This window comes from Syngnathoides biaculeatus, chromosome 3 (assembly GCF_019802595.1).
Source record: "Syngnathoides biaculeatus isolate LvHL_M chromosome 3, ASM1980259v1, whole genome shotgun sequence".
Taxonomy (NCBI): domain Eukaryota; kingdom Metazoa; phylum Chordata; class Actinopteri; order Syngnathiformes; family Syngnathidae; genus Syngnathoides; species Syngnathoides biaculeatus.
The window spans coordinates 1686942-1700365 of record NC_084642.1 but is presented as its reverse complement, the minus strand read 5'-3'; the positions used below and the strand labels follow the sequence as shown (position 1 = coordinate 1700365).

The 13424-nt window shown below is 46.9% G+C and overlaps 1 long non-coding RNA gene across 1 annotated transcript; it reads left to right on the top strand.

The window, feature by feature from the left end:
• The first annotated feature begins 9922 nt into the window (after window positions 1-9922).
• Window positions 9923-11791, top strand: LOC133497666 (uncharacterized). The gene is made up of 3 exons (XR_009794081.1): window positions 9923-10028; window positions 10103-10644; window positions 11394-11791. It is a non-coding gene; the product is annotated as an uncharacterized LOC133497666 (long non-coding RNA).
• Window positions 11792-13424: the final 1633 nt, after the last annotated feature.

The window sequence follows — 13424 nt, the reverse complement described above, 5'->3', positions numbered from 1 at the left end:
GGTCCTGTTTTAATCTTTGGCCCCGAGGTGTCATTACGCCTGTCAAGTGGGCGACGCACGCCGAGTTCTTATGTATGCACATATGCAAAGCGGACTCATTGTGCATATTTATGGGTTCCGGGAATATGGCGTCGTACGTATATTTAGCCCGTTGGAAGCTCTTCAGCGGAACGCCCCCCGAGGTTGTACCATTTGTAGTTTGACCCGAGTACGCATTTGAAATCGCGGCTCTGCAGGTGTTTTTTTTGGGGGGGGGGTTTTTTTTTGCTTTTTCTTTGGCTTTCTTCGCAATGCGCAGTCGGACTGCAAATGTCTCCATGCGGCAAAATCCCTTCATGGGTTCATGCGTGGACAGGTAATGATCCCGAAAATGGGATGAATTCAACATTCAGGACGTTTTGTTAACCCGTTCGTTGCCGGCCGTTTTTCACCAAGGGAAAAACTAGTCACGGTTATTTGACGTTTGTTTTTAGCTTTTCCCGTTCTTTAGTAAAGTTGTTATTGCCAAAAACTTGTTCCTAGATCAAAAAGCGGAGAACATTTGCTTTGTGTGGAAAGAAAATGTCCAACGCAACGGCGACGTTGACGCTACTCTGATCCATTGCTGAAATGAAATTACACGACACCGTGCGATAAATCCAATTCTTGAAATACACGACTCAAACTTGAATACCCTTCTGTGTGCGACACGGTGGATCAGCTGGACTTCTGAGGTCCCGGGTTCAATCCCGGCCCCGACTGTGTGGAGTTTGCATGTTTTCTCCGGGCGGGCACTCCGGTTTCCTCCCGCATCCCAAAAACAGGCAACATTCATTGGACACTCTAAATTGCCCCAAGGTGTGATTTTGAGTGCCGTTGTTGTCTGTCTCCGTGTGCCCTGTGATTGGCCGGCGACCAGTTCAGGGTGTACCCCGCCCGCCTCCTGCCTGGCTCCAGCACTCCCCGCGGCCCCCGTGAGGATAAGCGGCTAAGAAAATAGATCGATGTAGTCCCTTCTGTGTTTTATATCATTCAAGCCACCTCAAATTTTTCAGGTCATTAAACAATACCAACATATAAATACATAACAAAATCAGGTACAAAAACTATAAAAGAAATAGTGACCGCTGTAATATTCGTCCATCCATTTCCTGTCCCGCTTATCCTCACAAGCGTCGCAACATTTACACACACACTCGACAGTGAAAAGTCAACGGAATTGTTTGCTTTTGCGTGACCTCAAATAACCAAAGAAGACTGAGAAAGGACTTTCAAACGGAAACATAGTTTTGAATTTACACGTTAAAAGATAAAACTCCATAACGTGCCAGGAGCCACGCTGAGCTGATTTACGCGTTATATATTTACATGGCAAAGTTGTGAAGTGGAGAAAGCACGCAAACGCCACGTGAGAAGATTCAAACCCACGACTTCTTGACTGTGAGACAAACGTTTTTGTTTTTGTTTTTTTTTTAAGAAAAAAAACCTACAAACTTTGAAAGAAAAGCAGCAACGTTTTTGGCCGTCGAGCAAGGCAGCGGCAAAAGAGGACGGACGGGATTGACAATACGTGGATGGGGGTCGACTTGGAAGGCGGCGCGAGGGGGCCTGTTAGCTCTTCCTTAAGGGCGTCTTTGTCACGGGGGGCGGAGGCGCCGATAGGTGAAGGCTCCCCGCCGGGACCGCCGGCTAAATTGAAGGTTCATTTATCCAATTGGCTGTCAAGGGTCCGCTCGTCGGGCGGCTGTCCTCGGCCCGTTGGTAAAATGCCAAAATACGGATGAAATGTTTCCCAAAAAAAAAAAAAAAAAAAAACAACAAAAAAAACAGATCGCGTAGCAGTCGGAAGGAGCATTAAGGGAAGGGAAGGAAGGAAGGAAGGAAGGAAGGAAGGACGGAAGGAAGGACGGAAGGAAGGACGGAAGGAAGGAAGGAAGGAAGGACGGAAGGAAGGAAGGACGGAAGGAAGGAAGGAAATCAATGACCTTTCAAGCTGCCAGCGAGGCTTAAGGTTCTCCTTACTGGTCATTACGGCGCCTTTTACAACAACAACTGACACCAAACAGCAATTACCCGAAGACTTTCACCGCACTTCCTTTTGTCTAACGCGCGCCGTGCGCCAACCTTTCAGGAAAATTGATGGATGCGCTTACGGTACGCGCACCCTGCGCCGCCGGACTTTGCGCAAAACTTAGTATTGACAATCGTGTGGCTCAAATTAATTGGAGCGCAACTTCATGAAATTCAATCAAATGAAATGAATGACATGAATTCATTCCTGACTTCCCCCGTGAAGTGCGACTGGGTTGAAGGGCTGAATTTTCAAGACATGAACGCCACTCGGGAAATTTTTGTCTTGCGTTACGAGCAAATATTTTCGTTACGAACGTCGGACGGCGGCAACGACCCACAAAATAAGTTCGGCCCATTGCCGTTTACCCTGAAACTAAACGTGAAGCATTTCATTTTTAGGACCCAAACCACATGAAATGTCTTTAACTAAAGTCAACAAACTTAATGCCAGCGCGACACAAAGCGCCACAGATGGGCTAACAACACGAGCAGGAATCTTCCGATAGATATTTATATACACTTTTAAAATAAGTTATATTTGAACATCGACAGCAGCAACACGCGTTGCAACACTCACGGGCAGATATTCTTTATCCTCTGTGTTAAACAATGCATATTACTGCTGACTTTTTGCAGCGGTCTGAAGTTTTCATGTATTTCGCTTTCCCGTGGTGGCTAAGGTGTGCACACCAGAAGAAGCTGCATGATGCCCGTTGAATTATCATCAAGCACAAACTCTTCATTTTGATTTAGAGCCTATTTCATGGTGTTATTACCGTGTTGTAGCGTGGTCTTTGTCTTATTAAGGATTCCCAACATTGTCCAGCACCTTTACAGCCAGTCCACAGTACACAAACTCTTTTCCATCCATCCATTTTCCTTTGCCGCTTATCCTCACGAGGGTCGCGGGGAGTGCCGGAGCCTAACCCGGCTGTCAACGGGCGAGGTACACCCGGAACTGGTCGCCAGATAATCGCAGGGCACATCGAGACAAACAACAGCCGCACTCACAATCACACCTGGGGGCAATTTACAGTGTTTTTTGGGGGGGATGTGAAAAGCCACGCAGGCACGGGGAGAACATGCAAACTCGGACCCGGGTCCTCAGAACTGTGAGGCCAGCGCTAAGACCAGCTGAGCCGCTCCAGTCGGACCTGAAATGTTTCAAAAAGTCCAAACCCGCCTTTGCGTCGCATCATAAATTCTCTCCGGAACCTCCTGTTCATTACCTGCAAATTGGACCAAAGTCCCTCTTGCGAAAGAGCGAAAGATTCCCGAGACTGTCGGTCAATTTACGAGTTCGCCAGACAATTTCAAAGCGTTCAGCGGCGAAAAGAAGTCCACACGCCGCTCAATAGTAAAGCTCGGCTTCCGAGACGAGCGCTTCTCCAGAGGACGACGGAGCCGATCGGAAGTCACTCGATTGATTTGTGTGTGCGTGTAAGCGAGACGCAAACAAGGCAATTATTCACAGCGTGTCCCCGTTAGACAATTTAGATAGCGGACTCCGTGAGTGGATCGTTGACTCGTCAAGGCTTTGCCGGCTTTCCGTTCAATGGGAATACGCTGGACGGCGAAGTCCACAACAGACACCGCAATCGCAGACGAAGACATCGATTCGGCGTAGCGAGGATCGAAATGGGATGCCGTATTCTCTCAAGCGGGTACTGCTAACCCAAACAGCATCACACCTATGTTGGAATTTTATCAGGGAGGGGAAAAAGGCACCACCGGGATGAAGTAGCACTTTTTGAAGAAGAAAAGGGAAAAAAAAAAATTGGATTATGACAGTGGTTCCAAAACTTTTTTTTTTTTGCACAGGGGATCAAATTATTTTCAGGTACAGTTCTTCTTTCACGATGGATCTTCTTTTCCTTTCGGCCTGTCCCGTTTGCGTCTTCGCATCTTCCGCTCCAGCCCCGACTGCGCTCATGCTTTAGATCGGCGATTTCCGACTTTTATAGAGCCGAGGCACATATTTTACGATTGGAAAAAAAATCCCACGGCGCACCGACAAAAGTAAACGTCACCAAAAATGGATCGATTTAGTTACTGTATGTACTTCCGGACATTTTTTTGTTGTTGTTGTTGTTGTTTGTTTTTGTTCCGTCTGTCATTGTGCCTTACTGGCATAAATAGATGAATAGAGATACATTATATTTATTTCTTATATTTCTTGGACATAAGCAATTACATAAAATTGGACAACTTCTCACGGCACTTTTATTTTTTTGGGCAGTTTTACGCCGGATGCCCTTCCTGACGGCAGCTGGTAAAGCTTTGGCCTCACAGTTCTGAGGTCCCGGGTTCAATCCCAGACCCGCTTGTGCGGACTTTGCATGTTCTCCCCATGCTTGCGTGGGTTTCCTCCCACATCCCAAAAACACGTGACATCAATTGGACACTCTAAATTCCCCCTAGGTGGGATTGTGAGTGCAATTGTTGTCTGTCTCCTTGTGCCCTGCGATTGGCTGGCGACCAGTTCAGGGCGTACCCCGCCCGCCTCCTGCCCGTTGACAGCCGGGATAGGCTCCGGCACTCTCCGCGACCCTTGTGAGGATAAGCGGCAAAGGAAAATGGATGGATGGATGGATGCCCTCCCCGACACAACCTCCTGCATTTATCCGGGCTCGGGACCGGACTACAGATTGCACTGGCTTGTGCCCCCGAAGGGCTGCATTCTTCTTTCATTATGGATAATAAACTTTAAAAATAAAAAAATAAAAAAAGCTAAGAGTCACTGATGGTGTAGTGGTACACACGCCTGCCTTTGGTGCGGGCAGCGCGGGGTCGATTCCCGCTCAGCGACTGACTGGCGACCAGTTCGGGGTCTAGTCCGCCTTTCGCCTCAAGCTAGCTGGGATAGGCTCCAGCTTTCCTGCAACCCTCGTGAGGATAAGTGGTTGGATAATGACGTGACAAAAAAAAAAAGCTTGTAGTTCGGGCGACCGTAACATTTTTACACCACGTGATGAATACGTCAGGGGCGTGGCTCTCGCTGCGGAAGCAGAGAGTTGAGTCACGTGTTTGACAGCAGCCGCGGCGGCGTGGACATGTGCGACTGACTTCCTGATGCGCGCTACTCCACCTCGTTGCGCCCTGATTACGTTGTGTATTTCAGCCAAAAGAATGACATTGTCTGTGTTTTCCAAAATCCTTGAAAGGGAAAGATATCTTGCCGCGTGTAAACGTCTAACTGGGACCGAGGAGGAGGAAAACACTTCACAGCCAAGAGTAAACGTACGTACAAATGGACGCGCGCGCACAACTTAATTCCACCAAAGTTTCTCGGGGCCCATCGTGAAGAAATTTGCCCAAAAACCCAAAGGAAAAACTCACGAAAAAGTTGGACTTGTGTGTGTGTGTGTGTGTTAGCTTGTGACAGCGCCAGCGTGATTCAGTGACAGTGGAGTATCCAAGGGAATCAAAAAGCATCATGGGTAAAGATTGACGTCCCTCGTAGCCAATGGAATGCCAGGAAGATGCTACAGCGATAGCCAATGGGAGAGCAGCTCCATCGCGCCACAAAACCCAACGGGGATGTTTACGTTTGGTGGAATTTGGGCAATCCACTGCCTATTTTTCCCCTTTCCTGAATTTCCTTCATAACTAGAGACATTTTATTTTCCGAGGACACGTTTCATAACCTGAATCTTTCGTTACTAGAGACGTTTGTGAGTAGAGGTATGGGGAAAAAAAAGCTGTGCAACTCTTAAGAATACAAATTATTATTTTGTGTGAACAATATTTCAATTGTGGGGGGAAAAAAATTTACAGCAAAAACATTCAAATTTTGAGATTTGAAAATTGTGAAAAATTAAGAAAATACCGAAAATGATTTGATTTGAATCTTACCAGAATAAGGTTGCAATTTGGCAAAAATATACTTTTTGAATTAAACGGCGTCTGGGATTATGCAAATATGTAATATGTAAAATTAATTCCTGAAAAAAGGTGTTTTTACAGCAAAATTAGTTGTAATGGAGTCGTAATATTCGATGAAAACAGTCACTACCCGGGAAATGTTCTGAATCGATGTAGTCGATTTAGTCGGGAAAAACGTGCACATTTCATCTCTTCGGAATGCGTTGAGGAGGATGATGATGATGATGATGAAGAAGAAGAAGAAGCTAAGACGGGGCTGGGGGAGGCGCCGAAAGGCTGAATGGGGGGGCCGCTAATTAAGACCAGAATATTTGCCCAGTAGTGCACTTTTTTTTTTTTTTTTTGGACCACTTCTGAAGATTTCTTTTTCACACACACACACACACACGCACACAAATTTTAAGTATGTCAGCCATACCGGGTCACGGTGTGCGTGTGCGGGTGCGGGTGTGTGTGTGTGAGGGGGGCGGGGGAGGGGGGGGGGGGGGGTTGCCGAGGCCCTGAGCGTCTTTAACGGCAATTAGGAAAAAGGCCACAAAAGCCTGCGACCCACTGAACAAAGATGACAGTCAGAAACCGAATTCGGATGAAAAAAATATCTGGAAGTCACCATTATTAGCATTATTATTTTATTAGCTGTAGGAGATGAAGAGGAGTAAAGCAATGTATCGTACATGTTACGCGATCTGTTATGTCCTCCACCGTCTTTATGTAGTTTGACCACAACCAAGCCACACCAGGTGCGTTCAACTTTACAGTATAATGAAGAAAAAGCGCTGCCCTGACTTATGATTTCATTTCATTTGTTTCATCATCATACTGCAAATCATCTTCACCCGCCGAAATGAAAGGAAGCGCCATTCGTCTTTGACTGCCATGCACATTTCTATTCATCAAAGTGGAATCCAACCGTTTACTGCCAATGACGTAAATATTCGTCAAACACATTTTTTTTCTCCCATCGAGCAGGCATGCAAACGTGCTTTGCCCAATTTATCTGTAAAATGACATTTCACAAACCACTGCGATGACCAACAGATCCCTGTAGGTGGCGGCGTTGCGTCACCTTGGATTTGGGATCGGCACAGCTTTTGAGTTGAAGGCAGAAGATGGAAACTCGGTGGTCAATCACGGCTTGCTGTGTCCATGATGAGGAGGAAAAATGGCAACATGTTGGAAGGCAAACACGTTTCATGGCGTACAATATCTAGATGGTACAAACTATGCGTGGCAGTGTTTCCTCGCTCTTTTACCTCAAATTAAACGATCGTTTTGCCATCAAAAGCTATTTATCTCTTTTGCTTTTTCTCATTTTATAGATTGATGTCGCAGAAGCAAAAAAAAAAAAAAAAAATATGAGCGTTAATGCCGCCGTTTACCTCGTCATGTTTGCTTTCATTTATTATTTTTTTTTTTTTTTTAAAAAGCTGCTTTTCTCCACTTTTCGGTCAGAAATGAATAGTTTTGGTGAGTGCACGGGTTCCTTTTGGTGGGTTTGGGGCTGGCCGCCATATTGTGTGTGTCGCAAAAGTTTTCGGTGAAAATGCTGTACAACTTCGACAACTACGGCAACCCCTTTTTGAAAACTTCTGGCAGTTTTGTAAGTCTGGGGAAAGATCTGGAAAATTGGACGAGGAATGAACCGCGACCGGCAAAACTAAAAAAAAAAAAGACATTTCCTCTGCTTGGTGCGTTCATTTCTGTTTTTGCTCCCGACTACGAGCGTTTGTCAAATCCATAAAGCAACACGTGGTCAGTGTGTGTGTGTGTTTTCCCGTTTGAATGCTGCTTTCCTTGGCACGGCCCAAATTCCTGACGGCGGGTGCGCCGGGCCAGAGGTAGAAGCGTTCGCCGTCCCCCCGGCGCGCCGGCCGCGGTATTAAAGCCATATTTCGTGTGGCGGCCTGGCAGATAGATGGTGTGTCTTAAACAATATGAACTACGTGTTAAGAAATAAATTGCTTACACCACCGGAATTCTTACAGGAACACTTCAATCCGGACCCCCAAGACCCTCCACATCATTATTTCTTGCACATTTTCCCCCGCGCAAGCAGACACGCGTACTGATTGTAATAAAACACTCTGGCTGGGAGGGAAGCGGGTGACAGCGTTGCGCTTGTACGCCATTCGTCTTCTTCATTTACGCTCCAGGATTTCTCGGCTTCGGCGGCGCTTCTAATCGACGCCGTGAAACGGGGGGGGGGGGGGAGAAAAGGAGACGAAGAGCTCCATTTGAGAAGTTTTGCGGGTCCCTCAGCGAGAGGCGACGTGACCTGGTGACACTTAAGTTACGGCCGGCCTCGGAGGCCCCGCCTGACTTTGTTTGCTGTTTTCTCCGCCCGACGAGCGCCAAACCTGGCGGACTTATTAAGCGCGCGCCTACATTTCTTTTGAACTCTTTCCGTCCTTTCTGACACGTTGATAACGTTTCCCCGTCGGCTTTATGATGCGACGGGAGCTTTAGTGCTCTTTGGATACCAAATAAAAACAACACAATTTGTACGGGTGTTCCTTCATATTTGGATTTTGCCCCCGTAGGAAATGCACACCAATCTGTCACCTCCTTCCAAACTTTATTAACTGTGCAAGCAATGTTTAAAGCCAGGGTCTTTGTTTCGAGCCGAGATCGGCTTTCAAGTTTTTGCTTTAATTGTGGTTTTAATGTTTGGTTTCAAGCAAAGGTTAGAGGTTGAGATGGAGGATTTCAGACAAGGTTCAGGACTTTAAATTTTAGATCCCAAATGGGGTTTCAAGGCAGTGTTGGGCTTTTAGAGAAAGCTCAAGTTTCCAACAAGGGTTAAGTTTTTAAAGTAGGGCTCGCTTTTCGAGTAGAATTTAGGGTTTCAAATTTGGGATTCAAGCCTTGCTTAGGATTTCAAAGTCACATTTCAAACCAAACTTGGGGTTCCAAATCATCGTTCCAGTCACTGTGATTTGACAGGCGCGTAGGCGCCCGCGCGCCATCGCACTTGCAAATCTGCGCAGTCGAGCACGAAAAATCACGCGTGTGAAATTTTTTACGTGACGTCACTTATTTTGTGTCGTTTTGACCAATGTTCCCTCTAAGCTGTGCCACTGCGCAATTGCGCACTTGTCGCACACTTTCAGCGCACATGAAAACCGATCCAGCGCAGTGAGCTGCAGCCTGATGTCTTCTTTTTTTTTTTTTTTAACACGGAAGGAAATGGTCGCTGCTCACCCTACTTCTACTTCCTAGTTTACCTGACACCGCCCCCCTCCGCTCTTAAAGGGGTGCACACATAATTACAAACAGAAGACACCCGCAACTTTATATCTGCGGGCATGACTGACCACAGCTGTACATTTGTCAAATGTGAGTGACTGCTGTCAGTCTCAAAGTGGGGTTTCAGACCAGGGATAGGGTTTCAAACGAGGGTTGGAAGGCCAACCAAAGAGAGTTGTGGCTTGAAAGTAGGCATTTAACCCTCGATTAGGATTTCAAAAATGGGTTTCAAGAGAAGGTTAGGGTTTAAAACAGTTCAACCAAGGATTTGAGCCACAACTATGGTTTCAAGTCAGGGTTGTGTTTTCGGATTAGGGTTTTGAAATAGCGTTAGGGTTTTAAATGACAGTTTCAAGCCAAGCTTGAGGTTTCAAGTTAGGGTTTCGGATGAATTGCGTGATTAAATGAGCCGTAGAAAGACGGAGGAAGCCGAGGAATCCCGCGACCCTCTGATGCGGCGACGCTGCGAATGGCGGCGGATGTTTGAGGGCATCAAAAAAGGTTGTAAATCTTCCCAGGAGTGACGAGAGCTTTTTACAAGACAAAACCGAAGGTCAACACACAAACACGAGAACGTGCCCGAAAACACGGCGCGCAGCCTTTTGGAATGACGGAAAATTAATAAAAGCAGCGGGATGTGGTCCACTTCCATCCCGGATACAATTCCTGCCTCCCTCCCAGCGCCAAGACAGCCTCCTCCTCCTTCTTCTTCTTCTTCTTCTTGTCTTTTTTAAGACTCTTTGTGTGCCACATCTCATCGCGGATGTTGTTTGTCGTTGAGCTCTTTATCTGACACGCATGAAAGGAGGATGAAGGCGCAACTGAAGAGGACGAAGAACAACAAGGTGCTACCTTTTTTTTTTTTTTATATATATTCCCAGTTGCCAAAATTAAACACGCTTTTCCATTCACACGCCAGAAAAAAAAAAAAAAGCAAAACCCGACACAAGGCTGGCCTGCTGTCGAACGCTCACGCCCACTCCACGCCGCTGACTGATGTGGAACGCCATCCGGCGCGTCCTCAACGCTTTTCCGCCCTGCCACTTAGCCCAAATCCCTCGACGGGCGGCGTTACGCCGGCTGTCAGGAGCCAACAACGGCGTTCCTCCTCGCTTGCTCTTTCCTATCGCGGCTGACGGCACGGATGAGGCACGACGGCGTTGTGTAACCCCGGGGGAGTAGGGATTGCCTCCGCTGTCGTTGCATTTCACACTTGTAGGGAAGTACTGGGGATTTGGGGGAAATCCTGCAAAATGTAGCGAGGAGGGGAAGTCGTGGACATTTTGGACAAATGAAGGAACGTTCTGGGGGAAAGTTCGAGGTTGGAGAAAGTTTCGTACGAAAAATTCCTTGGAATCGTGTCTGTCATGTGGCTTACGATTCCACGTAGCAACAACAACAAAAATCTTCAAAAAGGAACGAGCGCTTCAACCAGATCGCCGCCGCCCGCTTCACTCTCAGGTGGGATTTGCGTCACGTCGGCCAGAACGGAGGTGGCGCAAAGACGGGCAAACATTTCCGAGTGTTGGGGTCCGGGCAGCACGGGGTGTCGCTCGCCTCTGTCGGGTGTTCCTCGATCCGGGGAGGTCTCTTTCGGCTTGTCCCGTAAGGGGTCGCCGCAGCGTGACATCGCAGATGAACGCTCAGACCTGTTTGGCACAGTTTTTACGCCTGACGCAACCCCTCTTGGGGAGTCTCCAAATATAATATATCCTCTTCTATAATCGCACAGAAGCAATTCTGCAAGTCGAGGTCCGACTGGTTCGATGTGTTCTCATTCCCAAATGTTAGCAAGCAAAGTGTGACAGTATATATTGAGAAGCTTCACAAATATCTCCCGGCAGGAACTCTGAAAGGTTCGATCGAGCTTCTCGTCGGTCTGCTCTCACTGTCAGTGTTTAAAGTTGCCGTATCAAAAAAAAAAAAAAAAAAAAAAAACCCAATTTTTTGGTATTTTTTTCCGGAACAACAAGAGTGCAGCTTTATCATTTCCTAAAACTCTCATATTGATTCATGTATACTTACATTACGTACAACGAGTGTATCTTCTGTCCAAAGTTGAAAGAGTTACTTTAAACAAAGAATCGAAACTTGATCAATTCTCATTCTTCCGTCCCATCATCATCATCATCATCCGTGTCAAAACAGCAACGTGGGAAAACTCGGACAATGTGAAATTACTGCCGATTTGTTTCCGTCTGATTTTGCAGGCAACTGACGATCGCTTCTTGCGGTTTCCCAGAGGGAAGCGACTGAGTTTTCACCCCTGACTGCCAGGACGCCGTCTTTTCAGTGCGTTAATGTTTCCGTCATGCGATCTTGCAAACGTCGCGCCGGGATGTTGACGGGCGACGCGATCTGACAGACAGCAGCTGATGACTGATGGGCACGGTAGGCCGCGGCGGGAGTGACGGCGGAGTGACGGATAACAAGCGGCTGACTGACAGCTCGCAGGTGTTTTTGCTCGCCTACAAGTTTTTTTTTCGTTTGTTTTTTTTTTTTTTTTCAACTTGATCCAACCGCTTGTTTTCACGAGCTTTTAGATCAAGTCTCACGGACATTTTAAAGGCTATTTCAAACAAATTTTGCTATTAATATGCAATATGGACTCTGCACTATATTTTGGGACTGTCGTGGTCTTAACAAATAAATATATCACAATTGAATACAGAGATCTAATCAATTCAATTTAACGCCGTGTAATAGAAGCAACAACTGGGCCACAGTCCTTAAAGGGCCCGTAATTTGGCTGTTTCCACATCTTAAATGGACTCAATACCAACGTGTCAGTTTCATTTGAAACATTTTTTGGTGTCCTGAAAAGCCTCTTTTGAAGAGCAACTTGTGTTTGACCCGCATTCGCATCGGCTTTGTCCATATTTGGCTGAGACTGCCCCGTTTCCTCCTCCGATTGGTGACCTCCGTGCAGAAGACCCGCTTGTGTTTATTACGCTCGGGGGCGCAGAGGTCGGCCGAGGTCTTTGCAAGTGCCGTAAATATGCTCGAGAAATCCAATTGGCCTCTCGGCAACGCAGGAATGCGTGGAGAATTTGAATTCATATTTCACGTTAACTGAGACAATGCAACACAATATGGCATCCCGAATGCTGGAAAACTTTGGTTTGGCCAAGTATGACCCCTCAACCTCCTGCCACTGGATATTCGCTTCAGATCATCTTCAGATTCATCCAAAAATCGGGCCTCTGCAGGGAGGAAAAAGTAGTGAAACCACCCCGCACCACATGATCGTTGCTGTGGATCGTCTTTCAAGTCATCCAAAAATCACGCCTTTGCTGGCTGGATAGCGAGTGAGCGGAAAACGCCGAAATTGGTCCCAATTGTCAGTGTGTGCGTGTGCCCCGCTTTATGATTCTGCATCAGTAATGAAGCTCAGGAGCGGGATTATACAATACAATAGTCCAACGTCGCCTAATCTGTGTCGACGTTTGCATGAAATGGAGAAGGCGGGAAACTGGAAGCAAAAACCAACCGCGGCTTTGTGGTCAAACGGCTTCGACTGGCGGAAAAGTTTGGCCTTTGCTTTTTTTTTACATTTTTTCCAAAATTTTGGGGTGGAAAGTTTTATGTAAGCGGCTGAAATTCTTTTTGTTCCTTTGTGATAAAACATGAAGTCATCACCGTGTTTACCATTGCGCCGATAAGGAGGCAAAGCGTGTAAATGCGTCCAGACAAGGCATCACGCGGCGCCTTTAGCTTGGAAGAAATCAATTTGGATAAAACACTGACCCCGGTGGAAGATTACAGACGTAAACGGGGCGAAGTAGGATATGCATAATCCTCTTTTTCATTCCCGTCTTTTTTCCTTTCTCCTCCCGCCCTCCTCTGTCTTTTGAATGCTAATTCCTTTCTGCGGCGGCACACCGGCGAGCACAATAGATAATCTGTATGCTAATAGCGCAGCTCCCGCTCAACTTAACACGGAAATGTGTCACAAAGTCGGTCGGAACACAAAACGGGAGCGGCGCCGGCGGAACCGGCGAGGCGAGCGTAGTATCAACTCCCGAAGACTAATAGCCCAAATTATATGCGCCAATAATTCATACAGTGCGGACGGCCGTTGAGAGTCGGGGGGACCTGCTTCTCGTTCTTCAGACGGAATAACGAATATTATCGGGTCGCTCTGATGTTTTACAACATCGCGGCTCAACGGAGGAACCTAAAATGCGCAAAATGGTAGCAGAGGCTCCACCACGCGCCGGGGCGTGGGGAAGATTGGTGGA